Source organism: Anolis carolinensis, chromosome 6 (genome assembly GCF_035594765.1).
Source record: "Anolis carolinensis isolate JA03-04 chromosome 6, rAnoCar3.1.pri, whole genome shotgun sequence".
Classification (NCBI taxonomy): domain Eukaryota; kingdom Metazoa; phylum Chordata; class Lepidosauria; order Squamata; family Dactyloidae; genus Anolis; species Anolis carolinensis.
Genome location: NC_085846.1, coordinates 91,570,669 through 91,589,207, shown reverse-complemented (window position 1 = coordinate 91,589,207; position 18,539 = coordinate 91,570,669). Strand labels below are relative to the sequence as shown.

General features: G+C 39.3%; 1 long non-coding RNA gene across 1 annotated transcript in view; it reads left to right on the top strand.

Moving 5' to 3' along the window:
• Positions 1 to 9,181: 9,181 nt before the first annotated feature.
• LOC134299983 (uncharacterized) overlaps positions 9,182 to 18,539 on the top strand; it is a 29,204-nt gene continuing 19,846 nt past the window's right edge. Inside the window, exon 1 of the long non-coding RNA XR_010007250.1 lies at positions 9,182 to 10,058. This is a non-coding gene — a long non-coding RNA (uncharacterized LOC134299983). The remainder of the gene's footprint in view (positions 10,059 to 18,539) is intronic.

Here is an 18,539-nt window from a genome sequence, read left to right as displayed (position 1 = left end):
ATTACTTCTACAGTGTAGATGCACCTGATTTTTAGAAATATTTTATGATATGATGTTTTTGAGTTGTGTGGTCACCTTCAGCTATGACACGTAACCTATTTGTTATTTTTGAAAAGGTCTATATAACTCCCTATAGGAACCCCGGTGGCGAAGTGTGTTAAAGCACTGAGCTGCTGAACTTGCAGACCGAAAGGTCCCAGGTTCAAATCCTGGGAGCAGAGTGAGCGCCCACTGTTAGCTCCAGCTTCTGCCAACCTAGCAGTTCGAAAACATGCAAATGTGAGTAGATCAATAGGTACCGCTCCGGCTGGAAGGTAACGGTGCTCCATGCAGTCATGCTGGCCACATGACCTTGGAGGTGTCTATGGACAACGCCGGCTCTTCGGCTTAGAAATGGAGATGAGCACCAACCCTCAGAGTCAGACATGACTGGACTTAACGTCAGGGGAAACCTTTACCTTTACCTTATATATAACTCCCTGGCCAGGCCTGCAAGATATTCCCATCCTGAGAACCAGGAGAATGGAAAAGTCTGAGTCTGGATGTCCCTAAAGGAACAGCACAGAGTTAATTCCCTTTGACTGAATACAATATAATTTTCACAAATGCAGTCATTTGATGCCTTATTCTTCCTGCTCAGCAGAAGGATCCTAACAGCATTGTTAGTACATATTACTGTAAGGAAGCAACCGCTGTGGGTTGTCATGGCAACACATAAATAGTCGAAGTGCCAAAGAAAGCTGGCTTTGCTTCAGAAGGGGTTCTTCCTCCCCTGAAAGAAACACGAGCAGAATAGTACCAAGTAATATATTTGTTGCACACCCTTTTCTTGGCTCTCCTTTGGGTAGTATTTTAGCATAGGGTGGTTTTTGTACACTACCCGCAAGAGAAGGAAAGATTTTTGTGCCCCAATTTCTATAAATGGGTGACAATTTAGAAATTGCCCTGTATGCTCATGTCTAAGTCGAGACATTTTAGCTAATCGACCTCCAAAACCTGGGTCAACTTGAGTATTGTACCTTAACTCTTATCAAAAAAGGAACCATCTCCTTCTTGAGTAGAGTAGTGAAAGGCAAGAGCTTAGTCCATCCCAGGAGAACCAAACTGAAACACCAACCTGCTCTATTCTCTCTGCTATGGTGCCAATTCTGGCCTTTTAAAATGCTTGGGTGGGGAAATTATGGTGGCATTGATGCTTTCCCCTCTCTGCAGACTGACCCTTGATTTATCCACAGATCACATCAAAATCCATGATTTTCGCCACAAAACCTGACTTACACATGAGGTCAACTTATACATAAGTATACTGCAAGTCAATCAGTGGCTGATACCAGATGAGAAACTCTCCCCGGACACACAGAAGACTGGGCGACTTGGAAGGTGCTGAACAGACTACACTCTGGCATAGTGTCGTGCTTTTGAATGGAATTGCTGTTCGTTTTGTATAGTTTCATTTGTTTTGTCTCATTTTCATATTTGTTCCCACTAATGTTCCTGGTGGTGAAGTGTGTTAAAGCACTGAGCTGCTGAACTTGCAGACCGAAAGGTCCCAGATTCAAATCCCTGGAGCAGAATGAGCGCCCGCTGTTAGCTCCAGCTTCTGCCAACCTAGCAGTTCGAAAACATGCCAATGTGAGTAGATCAATAGGTACTGCTCCGGCAGGAAGGTAACGGCGCTCCATGCAGTCATGCCGGCACATGACCTTGAAGGTGTCTATGGACAACACCGGCTCTTCGGCTTAGAAATGGAGATGAGCACCAACCCTCAGAGTCAGACATGACTGGACTTAACGTCAGGGGAAACCTAATGAAAATGGGATGCCTATATGAACAGATTTTTTGTCTGGCTTACCAAAAAAAATATTTTCAGACCTTTAGCTGCAGTGGGAGGGCTTCCGAGGCTCACCTTCCCCCCCCCCCCCCCCCCGGCTCGGTTTTTGGGCTGGAGGGGTGAAAATCACCACACACTGAGGGCATTTCGACCCCTTTTAGTCCACCAACTTTTAAAACATTTGGATCTTCCCCAGTCTTTCCTTCTCCCATCATCGGAGGTCGCAACGACCATCCCAACGAGACTTACTTTATGTACCGGGTCGTAGAGAAATGCACTTGGAAAGGACCAGACGCAGAGCTTTTTCTATTTCTGCCCCTGCCTCATGGAATGCCTTGCCACCCTATATGAGAGCCATGCGTGAGTTAGGGCCTTTTACCCTAGCACTCAAGACCTGTCTCTTTACTAGAGCTTTTAATCTATGTTAATTTTATCAATATTTGTATGTATGTATTTTTATCCTTTACAATTTTATCTTGTAAATCGCCTAGAGCAGGGGTCCCCAAACTTTTTAAACAGGGGGCCAGTTTACGATCCTTCGGACCGTTGGAGGGCCGGACTATAGTTGGCCACTGAGCAATAATCATAATTAATAATAATAATAATAACAACAACAACAATAAAAAAGAGGGTTGGAAGAGACCCTTTGGGACATCGAGTCCAATCCCCTTCTGCCTTTGTGCACCGAAAGCACAAGCAAAGCATCCCTGACAGAAGGCCACACAGCCTCAATGTTAATAATAATAATAATAATAATAATAATAATAATAATAATAATAATAATAATACAGGGTTTTGGAACACAATACTCCTGACCTCACAATCGTGTTAAAAAAACAAAGTATGGATTGCCGATGTTGCAATACCAGGTGACAGCAAGATTGAGGAGAAACAACTGGAAAAGCTGACACGATATGAGGATTTAAAGATCGAATTACAAAGACTCTGGCACAAGCTAGTCAAGGTGGTCCCAGTAGTGATGGGCACACTGGGTGAAGGGCCTCAAGACCTTGGCCTGCACTAAACACAATTGGCGCTGACAAAATTACCACCTGCCAGCTGCAGAAGGCCACCTAACTGGGATCTGCGTGCATTATTCACCATACATCACACAGTCATTGGGAAGTGTCCGACGTGTGATCCAATTCAACAGCCAGCAGAGTGTCTGCTGTGGACTCATCTTGTTGTGTTTCTAATAATAATAATAATAATAATAATAATAATAATAATAATAATAATAATGGTTATAAGAGAAGAAGAGACCCATTGGGTCATTTAGCCCAACCCCCTTCTGCCCTTGTGCCGTGGGGGCCGGATAAATGGCTTCGATGGGCCGCATCCGGCCCCCGGGCCTTAGTTTGGGGACCCCTGGCCTAGAGCATCGTGGATGGGGGGCGATTAATGGAGGGCGATTAATAAGTAATTAAATGATGATGATGATGATGATGATGATGATATTATTATTAACACCCATTGGTACACATCAGATGTAATGGGGAATCAGATTTCTCTCAGACTCAGCTTAGGGTACCAGAGTAACTATCATTATTTATATTAATATTATTATTGACACTCATTGGTACACATCACCCATTGGTACAATAAGTCAGTACCTGCTTATTGTTATGGGGCCGAAATGAAAGGAAAACGAAAGCAAGCATGATGACTGTGCGGCTTTCATTTTCGTGTTGCTTCTTGTTTCCTATGAAAATGTCATCATTCAATGAAACGATAGTACAAAGGAAACGAAGTAAAATTTTTCGCACACATCTTTACTCTGGCACCACGAAATGTAGAGCCAATCTTAAGAAATGGGCGTACAAAGTGGACTCCACAACATGCGAGTGTGGAGAAAAGCAAACCACAGGCCACTTACTACAATGCAGTCTGAGCCCCACCACAGGCACAATGAAGGACTTTCTTACAGCGACACCAGAGGCACTCCAAGCGGCCAGCTTCTGGTCAAAGGACATTGAGTATAATGCCAAGTTTTAACTTTGTTTGTGGTTTTTAAAAATACATTATAACCATATTCTCAATTTGCTTCAGACACGATAAATAAATACCTATGTATGTATATCTGGTACTGCTATATGTTAAATACAAATGTTTGCTTTCCTGCTCATTCTATTAAGACTCAATATTTGTGACCTATTCTGTCTTATCTATAATAATATTTCAAAAAAGATTTTCTATCTCCATGCTGATTCTATGATACCTTTATGCTCTGGCAGCAATGAAAATTCAGCCAAGATTTAACACTGATGTTGCAGTTGATTGCTTTGGCGATGATTTAATATAATCTAATCATATTATTGTTGTTTATATTTAATGTGTTTAATTGTACTGAATTTTTATTATGCAATACCATATGCCATTTCTTTTGTATAGTGCTTTTATATTATTGCACTTTTAAATTACTCTTATTTATTTTGGATGAAAATAGCCTATGGTCTGAGCATACTGCTGCATAAAATCTCCAGAGATCATATTCCACAGAAAGAAAACCTGGGTAAAACTCGAACCACGTATCTCTTGTACTGGATGACCTTTGTCGTTCTGACCAATATATTATATATGATATCGACAAGGTGTGCATTAATTTAGCAAACCAAGAAATAGATTTTTGAATGACATTTTGACACTTATAATTCCACTGAGCATGTTTAATGGCTTTAGCTTTCTATGAGACTATCTGCACCAAAAAACTGAGTTTAAGACAAGGTTTGCAACATGTTGTAAAACTAGTAATTCTTTCTTTGAAGTCGAAAAGTATATATCACATCAATTGAAATGACCTCAAAAGATGGCATTATAAAATGTCAATAACCCGTGAGCCACAATTTTGCATAAGTGCAATTTATATCAAACGGTGCCTATTCTTCAGCTGCTGACATGACGCTCCACAGATGCATTCAAGCTGACCTTATAGCCTGATTGTACATTATATTCAGCTTCTTTTCTCAATAAGAGATCTGCCTATTGAAGGCTGACCCACAAAGAGAAAGAGGAAATATGAGTAAATAGGGAAAGTAGAAGAAAGCCTCCCAAATGTTGCTGCCTGAGAAACAAATGTTCCCAATTCATCCAGTAAAGTAAACAAGCTATTTTGACACATGAGGAAGAAAATTCCCATAGCATGCCTTCTCTCTCTCTCTCTCTCTCTCTCTCTCTCTCTCTCCCTCCCTCCCTCCCTCCCTCTCTCTCTCCCGCTCCCTCTCCCTCTCCTTCTCCCTCTCCCATTGTAGTTTTCAAACAAATAAATCCAGGTGGCTCTCCACATTTGCAGATTTGATTTTTGTGGATTTGATTATTCATGAATTTGATTAGAAATGTAATCTCTAGGAAATTTTTGGTTTTCCAGTGCAATTCTTTGGTCAAATGCCAGTAAAAATTGACCACAGAGTTATGCTGAAGGATCTAGACATTTTTAGAGAGGTGTTCTCTCAGATTAAAAAACATATCATTTTAAAAATTTATGGTTTTTCACTTTCATCCCAACTCACATATGTCAAACTCAAGGCCCATGAGGATGGTGTGTGATATAATGTTATTTCACAATATGTTAAAGAGTAGTTACATGTAGTCTTACAGTTACAAATAATCCCTTGAAGGAATCTGAGTGTAATGGGATGTAGAAACATGCAAATTGTGACCCTGGCCATAAAACTTCAAAATTTATTTAAGATGATGCAGAGATGACACAGTTCTGAGAACTTGTATATATAAGGTCTAGAAACTGTAATCTCTCTTCATAACTGTGCTAGCAGTTTGAAACTTGTAAGTATGTCCCAACTCAGGTGTTCCTCTTTCCAGTTTTCCATTGAAATTTTTAGAGGTCATTGATTGCATACCCATTTGGGATATTTTTTTAGTATTAACATTTCTTATGCCCATTTATCATCTTGCTTAGGGAGGAAAGGACAGGCCTTGTGAAAGAACATAGCTTGAGGTTTTTTAAATAAAGCTAGGTGATCCTTATAAAAAGATAAGATGCCTGGTTCATATATCAAAGAAAGCAAAGTCAATGCTAGGGTATATTAGCCTATGTAATATCTATGAAAAAATATGTGGCTGTATTGGAAACATCTACAGTATAATCCCCGTATCTGCAAGAGGAACATTCTTGGACTTCACATGGTTATGCAAAACCTAATTGAACTGAAGGACTTCTGGCCCATGAATACCATACAGTTGTACTGGAGGAGCTAGAAAATGTTAGAGAGGTCATATTTTGTCAAATAAAACCATATATGTTGGTCCCAGAGATACAGGGATCACACTATGTATAAAATGATGATCCTTTACTATGAGGATAAACATCAGGTAAGTCCTGTAGGGCATACTGAGATAGAAAAATGGACTTTTGAAGAGCACTGGAAGCTGATTTGTTTCATGAGATATGAAACATACATCGAATGAGGAGACACAGATTCAAATGCCATTCTATAACCTTGGGCCAATGACTGTCTTGACCCAGGGCTGAGGAACACAAGGCTCTTTGAATGTTTTTGGACTACAGTTCTCAATGTCCTTGACCAATGACTGTGGCTGATGGACATTGCAGTCCAGGAGTGAGAACTAGAAGGAACCTTGTTCTGCAGACCTGTTTTAGCGCAATTTATTTCACAGGGGATGTGGTGAAAATGAAATGTGGGAAGCTGTTTTATATTGCCCTCTGCTATTGGAAGAAAGGACAAATTATTTCTATAGGACAAATTATCTGAACATTAGTTAGTCACTTTTATGAGAGAGCAAAAATATAGTCCGTTATTCTAGCATATTCTATATATGGGAGAGGGAGTGGGCTCACATATTAAAATTCACTAAAGTAGAGAGATATACACGGAAAGGTCTGGGTCCTTTGTAGATCTATAGTTTTTTTTAAAAAAACTAATGGAATGCATATAAATAATGGAAACATGCTAATGGAAAAATATTTTTTGGTATTATATAATGTTATTGGATTTTATTTTATTTTATTAAAAACCCTCCATTGATAGAGATGAATAACAGGCCAAACCAGCAGGAACTCATTCCTCATTCATGTATGCTAATTATATGGTGCCAGATACCAAGGGGTTCTCTCTTCTTAAACTGAAAATTCTATTTATTTTTTTAAAATATGTGATGGTTATGAGAAAGAAGAATGGAGAGGATTAGCATGCATACCAAGATATTCTGCATATCACCTAAAATTATGTTGTCACCTGAAAGAAGAGATCTCTGGCATCTCTCCTTGCGCGCCATTCTGATGGAAGCAATTAAAGCCTAATCCAAAGTTTAATTATGAATCCTACAATCTGTTTCTCATTATGTTGGGCCATGCCCTGATAACATGTCACGGAAGTTGGTTATTCTTAGCAAGATCGGATGATGGTCCTTGTTGCTTCATACCACAATCTTAGTCTCAATGGAATGTTTATCCAGGTAAATTCCCTCAGAATTATTAAAAAATAGAAGATGGAGGACTTTCATGGGAAATGCATATGTAGTAATCTTTGTACATGTGTGCATCAGATTCATGGGAGGTGGCAGACATAAATCTGTCTTGGTTTGTCATCTATTTGTGCAGAAGGTGAGTGTAATCAAAATTCCACAATATGATCCACATAACTGTGGAATCAATATACATGGTTTAACTTATTTACAGTTTCACTGATTCATTTGTTCTCTTTGGATCTCCTGTATAAACTATGCCCTCTTCTCAATACATCCATTGTTCACTCCATTGAAAACAACAGCGTATTCTATTAACCATGGCTTAACATATTCACACAAAGTCTGGGAATATATTATTATTATTTTATTTTATGACACAGCAAACAAGATAGATATGCTGGATTTCGTATCACAAAATCATAAGTCGAACACTTCACAAGCATTTAGGACTGTGTGATATATTTTCGGATGATGCGTGCAGATCCCAGTAGGGTGGCCTTTTGCAGTTTGTAGATCGTAATTTTGTCAATGTCTATTGTTTCCAAATGCCGGCTGAGATCTTTTGGCACGGCACCCAATGTGCCGATCACTACCGGGACCACCTGCACTGGTTTCTGCCAGAGTCTTTGAAGTTCAATCTTGAGGTCCTGATAGTGGCTGAGTTTTCATTATTATTATTATTATTATTATTATTATTATTATTATTATTACTAACTTTATTTATACCCCATCTTTCTCTGCGTGGGGACTCAAGGCAGCTAACAATCCCCACTAGACAAGTTCAAAAAAGTGCAATACAAAGGTTAAAAAATTAAATAGTAACAGTGTAATAAAAACAGAATTAAAATACAATAACACACTAAAATGGCATTTAAAACTCATATCCCCCCACTGGGTGTGAGGGGGGTCACACTGTATATTGGTACTGTAATTGTGGTGGAATGACAACAATATGCAGACTTTGGGAAATATCCTCTTTTGGGACAACAATTCCCAGAACCTCTTAATCATCCTATTTAGCTATTATTGTCTGGAGAGAGGAATGGGATCACCTGTAAAAAAATGTAGTGTTCTCATTGACACATCTCAAGATATTTTGTTCCTCGGAGCGTCAAAACAGGAACTAGTTCTGTGCTTCCCCTTGGATTTGAAAGGGTTTTATAACAAAGCTGAGAGCCCCAAGGCAGGAGGTTCTCTCTGGAGGAATGGGAAGAAATTGATAAATGGAAGAAATTAAAAATTATATTTTATATACTACCACCCAGACACTAGTTTCTATGTGGCTATGTAGACTTCAGTGAACCAAGGCTGTCCATGTGTTTGACTTTATAGAGGACCATCTTCTCTTTGAAGGTCTATCAGAGGGTGAATCCTTATTTGCATTTGTATTTGAAGGGTTATCTAAATTTGGCGTAAAGAACCATAAGAAGGGAGAACAGATGACTTTGTTCTTGCATGGCTGATGCAGGACTATAATTCACTCAATCACAGTGTTCTCTGTGACATATTGCATAATTCCTCACATGCCCATGGAAACCCATTGGGTGACCATGGCCAATACACGCATTCTATGCCTTGGAAACTTTGTGATAGGTTCACCTTAGGGTTGCCATGCATCAGAAATGACTTGAAGGAACACAACAACATCAACTTCCAAAGAGGCAGATCTTAGTAGGCATGAACAAGACTGATGACCATAGAAAATAATGACTTTTCTAGTATTGAATATTCAAAGTATCCAATAGACAAAGGTTTTGAAGATTATTTTGGCAAAATCCAGTTGTTCCTCCCAATTAAGCCATATTCACTGAATCAATGGAACTTATGTACGTATTAATATACCAAATTCCCATTGATTAAGTGGGTTCATTCTAACTGGGCCTAACAATCCAAGCATATTTCTGGGGCAGGTTACAAAATATCAAGATAAAATACATACTTACAATGTAAATAATAGAACCTAAAAGTCATTTAAATGCACATCATGAAATACTAAGCAGATCTAAAACAATGGAAATTTCAAATATGGGGATTACAAAGTTCTGTATTTGATGTCAAAATGTCAGGTGGGTTTTTCTAAGAAAAGCATAATTCTAAAGTTGGAGTGCCACCACTGATACAACTCAGTCTCTGATATCCATGTTTCAGATAGTTAAGGAACCCAAGGGAGGGCTTGTGTGGAAGTGAATAGGCTTATATGGAAATAAGCATTCCACCCTAAAAATACTCTATTGTCTGATTTTAGTAGCTGAATTGTCCAAGCCTAGTTAATAGCTGGGGACAACCACAGAAAGCAAGGAATTCCAGGCAGGTGAATGATTTTTTAAAATCTAACGACCTAGAGAGTTGATTGCATGGGGGTTAATGGACCAAAGATACGACTGAGTTTAAGGGGCTCACAGTATTCTCAAATATGGGCTTTACTTTGAAATAACATACTAGTATTATACTTCAATTTGTATATGATCAATTTATAGGACTGGAGGTGGAGACACAGACAGAATTTAGTTAAAAACAAATCACATTATTCAACATAGATCATCCAAGGTTTTCAAAGATCTGCTGGTGAAAAATCATTGCATGTGTGCACCAGACCCTGGAAGAAGACAGAAGTAATCTCCCTTGGGAGCACTAGAAAAAAAATTACAAATGCCTTTCTGAAGTGTTCAGCTTCTCATCCTTCTCACATGCTTTTGAACCTAAATCCTTTCCTCTCTGCAGAGAAGAATATAAAAGCCGAGCACTGGGGCCTGCTTATTTAATGAGGATTTGTGTCATATCAAGGGTAAGTGACATTTCCTACATTTCAGGGAATCACCTGTATTAATTGTATTTCCTGTCCCTTGTACTGGCTTTGTTCAGGAGAAAAGACATTCATCTCAGGTGAGTTAACCTTGCTTTTCGAGGGCACCTGCAGTTATCTTAGTGCTTATTGTAAATCAAAACATGTTGAGCCTTTAAAGCAGTGAATTAAAGAGGTGCTGACAAGGGGGTATGCCGATGGGATTAAGAGCCTTTCTCACCACTTGTATTATCGGGATGGGGAGATTGAGTCATTTTAAATTACAGGGGGTTGGGGAAGAGGTATTCCCAGAAATTCCACAGATGGGAGATTGATTTGCTTCTTTGGAAAGCTTAGGAAGAGGAGGCGCAGTTGATGTTCTCTCTCTCTCTCTCTCTGGATTTTCAGAGACATAAAGCAAACAAGAAAGCAAGGCGCCTCCCTTTCAGCCGGAGGCTTCTATAATTGACCAAGATTTTCCTGATCCATCCAAACCCTGTAAGAGCTCCAGCAACATGACACAGATCACAGCTGTGGTGAATAAGAATTAGGCAACTCACTGGCATGGACCGTACATGCATTCCCATCTATTAGGGTAAATGACATGTCATTCAATTTAAGCACAGGCAACCAGAGACTGTCATATTTGGGAAATGACAACTGTTATTTGTTTATTGAGAATATGTATACAGTTTTCCCCCCTTTCCCAGGCATAGAGAATGTATTTTTTCTCTCTGTGCAGCCATGGTTGACACCAGCACATCATGTGAACACAGCAAAGCCCTGGCAAAGGTATTGCCAACAACAGAAAATTAAAGCAGACAGGCATCTTTGATGCTAATTTGAAAGGCAAAGTCAGAAAGAAACATAAAAAAATGCGAATAATGTTATTCACTTTCTTTCCAGGGATCTGAAATCCTTTCAAGGCATTTCCAAAAAAAAATGCCTTGAGATATCTATTCCCCTTCAAATGAAGTTAATAATCTTCCCCACGAAGGCTTCATTTCAGGTATCAGCAGGTTTTGGCAGTTTTGCGAGATACATATGTTAAGTGGACGTGACAATATCAAATGCATGAATTGCTGGCATAAGATGAAAATGAGCAACGTTGTCAGGAGGAGTGGAGCAAGGTCTTCTCAAGCAAAGGTTTTGTAAAACAATTTACTCAACCAGGGGAAAAACTCAAGGAAAAACTGGGTGTGCTGCAGGACTATTGGAAAACATTTGGTTACCAATGATCTCCCACATCTTACCACCCCATCCAAAATGGATGGAATGTATTTTTTTGACCAGTGGCAGCTGGTGTCTTCCATATTTGTGAAGTCTTCAAGGTTACTATCTAGGGTCCTGAAGACCAACCACCAATAGGTTCAGCACCCTGGAGAGCTCCTTTAAATAATGGCAATGGCTCAGTGTTTGGGGGTGCATGGAGTCATGGGACAAGTCATGTCACCCATATTATCCTGTCCTTCAATGCGGAGTCTGCCATCTTCTGTTACTTCCAGCATCTGATGCTTAAGGTCGGTTCCTCAGTCTGTGAAACAGTAGGACTGGTTTTGGAGCATAGGGAACTGTCCTAAAAAGCCAATTGTTTGTCCATTTAGTTCATTATTTTCTAATCCAAGACTGAACTGACTTTAGGTTTATGTGATGAACCAACCAAACCCACTTGTGAAAGGTATATCCTTAGAATTACAGAATTAAGAGCCCATACTAGAAATAAAAATGATCAAGGGTCTGGAGAACAAGCCCTATGAAGAGCGGCTTAAAGAACTGGGCATGTTTAGCCTGCAGAAGAGAAGGCTGAGAGGAGACATGATAGCCATGTACAAATATGTGAGAGAAAGTCATAGGGAGGAGGGAGCAAGATTGTTTTCTGCTGCCCTGTAGACTAGGATGCAGAACAATGGCTTCAAACTACAGGAAAGGAGATTACACCTAAACATCAGGAAGAACTTCCTCACTGTGAGAGCTGTTTAGCAGTGGAACTCTCTCCCCGGACTGTAATGGAGGCTCTATCTTTGGAGGCTTTTAAGCAGAGGCTGGATGGCCATCTGTCGGGGGTGCTTTGAATGCGATTTCCTGCTTCTTGGCAGGGGGTTGGACTGGATGGCCCATGAGGTCTCTTCCAACTCTATTATTCTATTATTCTATGATTCTATAAAAAAGTAAAGGTAAAGGTTTCCCATGATGTTAAGTCCAGTCGTGACCGACTCTGGGGGTTGGTTCTCATCTCCATGTCTAATCTGAAGAGCCGGCGTTGTCCATAGACACCTCCAAGGTCATGTGGCCAGCATGACTGCATGGAGAAATAGTTGGTACTAATTGTCCTTGCACACAAAATTCTATTCCCACACACTCCAAAATCTTTTAAATTTCTCCATATAAATTAAGGCATACCAGAACAGACTGAATTTAGTGCTCACAAAAATCTACTCCCTCACTCTCCAAAATCTCTTAAAATTCTTGGTACAAATTAGAGCGCATGATACGTTGCTTCACTGCTGGGGCTGCATGCACTGTAATGAACCAACCTATCATGCAATAAATAAGTCTGCACCAATGAAAGTTTAAGAGAGTCCACAAATCATCGTCTATTAGGAGACTTTTCTAAATCAGCAGAGACTCTACCAATTACAGTCCATTTCTAAATACCATGGCAATGTCCTTGCTTGTGGATCTTCAGAGTCTCAGAATCGTTTCCCATTCATCATAAAGACAGTCCTTTCTACTAGAAATCTGCATTTGGGCTTTGGAAAGATGCAAAAAGAAATTAAACTATGGAGGCATTATACATATGTTTCCTCTGGGCAGTAACTTATTTGAACAGCTGCTAGAGAGGTACAAATCAACTTCAGAGCAAAGCCAGGTCTGGAGAATGTGCACTTTGAGTCCTATTTTCTCTCCCCCCACGCTTTTCCCTGGCCGCCCCCTTTTTTTGGTTTGAAGCACATGAACAACCTGCTTTCTCTTACTGGTAATAATTTCTCTAAATTAAAGGTCGCTGCAGTATTTCAAACCTGCCAAGGTCTGTTGTTGCACAGGCCACTTCTGCAAGGAATCCAGGCTTCAAATGTTAGTACTTAGTGCCAAATTATACTTGATGTAAGGATCTGAGAGTCATTTGTCAATCTACATGCTTCTTTTGTTGAAGTTACTCACGAGAAGGGCAGGTTTTCCTTTGAATCATTTGTTTGCCCCAGGGAAGAAACCATTTTTTCGAACAAATAGAGGTTCTTTTTCTCCTGGTGTTACTTTTACATTGAATAATTTTATATGGCATGATTTTATTAGATAAATGTTAGTTTACAGAATTATATATTTCCTTTATATTATGTTTTATTATGCTTGTTATAGTTACAGCTGTTGGTTATAGTTTGATCTGCAATCTCACTATGATAAATTAAATGTAAATTTATTGATCTAAATATTTACATCCATCTATATATCACAACATTTCAGTGTGGCGTACCAGGAAGATCAATTTAAAACTATTTAAAACAATACAAAAATAGTAAGGAATAATTTAACCTGTCTAAAAGCATATTGAACAATTTAAAACAAATTAAAAATCTTTTAAGTTGGCATCAGCCTGAAGTCAAAATTGTTTCTAATTGGGCCTGTTTTTTTTCCTTTGATCTCTTTCCTGTAAGTCTGAAAATAACAGCCTTCTAAGCTGAAATTTACTTCTGAGCAGGATTAAATTTATTTTCAGTTATATTTCTTCAACTTAGACTTATTCAATTTTTCCTGGTACCCCATCATTCATTTTGCATTTTTAAAAGGCCAAGAGAGACATAATTCCATGTAAATGTTGTTTTTATATTTAATTCCTAATGAGGATGAGGATGAAATAAATTGTATGCAAAATTCTAGTGTTTATGTTTGTGTGTATTTTTCAAGAACGAAGTTCCTCAGTGTCCACCATACTCTTCAAAATTACAAACTAATGGCTGTAATATTTGAGAGATTCTGTTTAGTGTGATGGACTAGGGCTATAGAATAGAGAGATGTTTCTGATCTCTACTTGGATGATCATGAACCAGCTAGAGAAATTGTTGTATAACCCATCTGAAAGATACCAGTTTAGGAAGTCTAGTTCATACCTTCCATTTCTGCAGATTTGGTAGAGACAAACTGGATTAGTCTTCTATCATTCCATTGTTTCAGATGCTTTCATAACTCTCAAAATACAATATGACTCCCATAAGTACCGAACCTCCATGGTTTCATCTACCTACATCTAACCAAATATGTTGTCTATGTCTTTCAGGCAAGTATATAGCAACTTAGTATAGTGAAAGTCATTCATTTAATTAGGGTTTGCTAATATCCAGGGTTTTCGGTTTCCATGGTAAGTTCAGGAACATATCTCTGTTGGATACAGGGGGGAAATCTATAAAAAAGTTCTACCTTTATTGGTCAACCAAAATGCAGAAAATGCATGTTTTTGAAGCTTTACTGGCTAATTGAACAACAAATCCCATCCCTTTTAATTATCTGCCATGCAGACTGGGGATAATGGGAGTATGGGAATTGCAACTCAGCAACACTTGTGGCTGTGAGGTTCTGGAAAGGTTAAAGGACATTTTGAAATCAGACATCACATCCACAAGCCTTGTATTGAAATTCAGACCCCACTTTTTTAATTGAACACACTATAGCTTTCCAATTGTTATTATGTCACAACTCCCATCAGCTCTAGTCATGATATCTAAGGATGAGGAATACAGGAATTGTAGTCCAGCACCTGGAGACCCATATAAAATGACATGGTGGGCCCGATTCAGCCCACAGGCCTTGCATTTGACACATGTGCCCTAGACATAGGCTAAAGCAAACTGCTGGAGACTCACCTCGCTTGTATGTTCTTCCCCCACTAAAAATGTTTGACATTTTTTGGCCACTCATGTCCTAAAGTCCATCCATCTACACTGTAAAATTAATGAAGTTTGAAACTATTTTAATGACCATGACATTTCAATGCTATGGAATCCTGGGGCTTATAGTTTTGGGAAGCTTTCATCTATGAAATGCTGGATGGTATACTATCTCAAACTCATCCAAAGAGCTGCAGCTAAAAATGTGGACTATTGTCTCTAAACGTCTTACCTTGAAACAATCATGCAAAGTGCTTCTGAAATTTCCTTCATTTTCAAAAGTAGTTTTGTCAGAGTTTGGATGTAGGAACAGTATCACCATACTATGGGTCTGTAAACTTCATAGAGAAAGATGGAAATCTTACAAAAGTTTCAGTCACATTAAATAACATATATGTCATTAAAGAATGACAAAAAGTGAGGGAAGGGATAAACCAGGCAAATTGCATGTACTGTTTGTGACTTTGGTGACTTTAATCCCTTCTCCTTTAAATGGATTATCTTCTTCCAAAATGCAATTATTTCTGTCACTTGACATGTTTTCACCCTAAACTGGTGTAATTTTTTCAAGTGGTGCATTTAAAGCAGATTGTTTAAGGTAATATCATTAATTTGGGCTGCTGTGGCCTATTTTGTTACAGGTATGTTATCATACTTAATGTACTTGTGAAGTGCAAATAGGCCAGATATAATTGTAGCATAGAGAACTGTTCATAATTTGGATGTAATTTATTGTAAACTGTTTGTAATTTATCCCCACTATTTGTCTCTTCGGTTGCCATTGTACACCCCCTTGTTTTGGGAGCAATTTTAAAGTTCCGCTCCCATTTTTTTCTAGTTTAACCTACTGCTCTTAACATTCATTTTGGCGCTGCTCTTAAATTACAAAAGATGTAGGGGGATAATGTGAATGACATAACATGCAGTTTCCAACTCCAAACTAGAAAAAGTTACACATTTTAAGGGCGGAAACAGGTTTTAAGCGCAACTTTTAAATTCATGCTTTTCAGTTGTTAACTCGACTCTTAGCTGTTAACTGCCTATACTTTCCCCAAATGTCATTTAGCCAGACACACACATCCTTTTATCCCTGTTGCTGCTGCTGCTCAGTCGCATAGTTGTTTCTGACTCTTCGTGACCTCATGGACCAGTCCACGCCAGAGCTCCCTGTTGGCTGTCGCCGCCCCCAGTTACTTCAAGGTCAACCCAGTCACTTCAAGGATACCGTTCATCCATCTCACCCTTGGTCGGCCTCTCTTCCTTTTTCCTTCCATTTTCCCCAGCTTCATGATCTTTTCCAAGCTTTCCTGTCTTCTCATGATGTGGCCAAAATACTTCAAATTTGCCTCTAATATCCTTCTCTCCAGTGAGCAATCGGGCATTATTTCCTGGATGATGGACTGGTTGGCTCTTCTTGTGGTCCAAGAGACTCTCAGGATTTTCCTCCAGCACCAGAGTTCAAAAGCCTCTATCTTCCCTTGCTCAGCCTTCCTTATGGTCCAGCTCTCACAACTAGAGGTTACTATGGGGAATGCCATTGCTTTCATTATGCGGACCTTCGTTGCCAGTGTGATGTCTCTGCTCTTCACTATTTTAACAAGGTTGGCCATTGCTCTCCTCCCAAGAAGTAAACGTCTTCTGATTTCCTGGCTACAGTCTGCATCTGCAGTGATCTTCACGCCTAGTAATATAAAGTCTGTCACTGCCTCCACGTTTTCTCCTTCTATTTGCCAGTTATCAATAGGTGTAGTTGCCATGATCTCGGTTTTCTTGATGTTTAACTGCAGCCCAGCTTTTGCACTTTCTTCTTTCACCTTGGTGATGAGGCTCCTCAGCTCTTCCTCACTTTTGGCCATCAGAGTGGTATCATCTGCATACCTAAGGTTGTTAATGTTTCTTCCAGCAATTTTAACTCCAGCCTTGGATTCCTCAAGCCCCGAACGTCGCATGATGTGTTCTGCATACAAGTTGAATAGGTAGGGTGAAAGTATGCAGCCCTGCCGTACTCCTTTCCCAATCTTGAACCAGTCTGTTGTTCCATGATCAGTTCTTACTGTGGCTACTTGGTCTTTATACAGATTTCTCAGGAGACAGACAAGGTGACTTGGTATCCTCATACCACCAAGAACATGCCACAGTTTATTATGATCCACACAGTCGAAGGCTTTAGAATAGTCAATAAAGCAGAAGTAGATGTTTTTTCTGAAACTCCTTGGCTTCCTGATTGTCCAGCGGATATTGGCAATTTGGTCTCTGGTTCCTCTGCCTTTTCTGAACCCAGCTTGGACATCTGGCAACTGTCGCTCCATGTATTGCTGGAGTCTGCCTTGCAGGAGGTAATGACCTTACTGGCATGGGAAATAAGTGCCACTGTACGGAAGTTTGAGCATTATTTAGCGTTTCCCTTTTTTGGTATGGGGATCTAAATTGATTTTTTCCAATCTGATGGTCAATCTTGTGTTTTCCATATTTGCTGGCATATGACATGCATCACCTTCCAAGATTTTAAACAACTCAGCTGGGATCCTGTCGTCTCCTGCTGCCTTGTTATTAGCAATGCTTCTTAAGGCCCATTCAACCTCATTCCTCAGGATGTCTGGTTCTAATTCACTCACCACACCGTCAAAGCTATCCTCTATATTATTATCCTTCCTATACAGATCTTCTATATATTCTTTCCACCTTTTCTTGATCTCTTCAGCATCTGTTAGGTCCCTGCCATCTTTGTTTTTGATCATGCTCATTTTTGCCTGAAATTTGCCTCTGATGTTTCTGATTTTCTGGAAGAGGCCTCTCGTCCTTCCTATTCTATTGTCTTCTTCCACTTTATCCCTGTTACTTCTGGGTTTTACTGCATGTAGAAGGGCCCTGAGTGCAAACAACTTCTGCAATGTGTATTCAGTTTGCAACAACTGAAGTAAGCTAGAGACAAAGGGGAACAATGGGAGGAGGCGGCAAACTGGGATGTTTCAATACATCAGAAAAAAATGGAGCAACAGATTAAACTGAACTATCTCTACCAAATCAGGATAGTTGGAGGGTAGGCAGGCCACCTTCTTTATAAAAAGTCATAAAATAACAAGAGTGAGCAGCCAATTACTTTAAAATAATGTCCCAAACTCTTCCCTAAAGTCTAAAAAAAAAAAGCAGCTAGGGCATCTCTGAGCTTTTAGTGCAGGAATGGACAAAGTGGTCCTGTGGAAAATTTTTGTTCTTGTTGCCTTTGACCCTTTGGACTGTCCCTTTTCAACCCCATACTCTTAGGGAGGACTCCAGTAGCTGCATTTTACTCATCTGTTGTTTAACATCCAAAATACCAATTTTTCAAAACCACATATTTGTGCCCTTATGCCACATATTAAATTGCATGTAAAACACAATTATTAAGAAGTGATATATTGAACCAGATAAAATGGCACAGAGTATCTCAAGGCTCTCTTGATACTTACAAAGCAATTTGAAAATCAATCTGTAGGGATTTCCAAAAGTGTATCTCAAAGCTTATTCAAGAAACAGATTAGTCTAAGAGGCAAAGCATGAAAGTTTTATTTTTCAAAAAATACATGGATATTCATATGTAGTTACCAGAAAGGGAAGAAGGAAG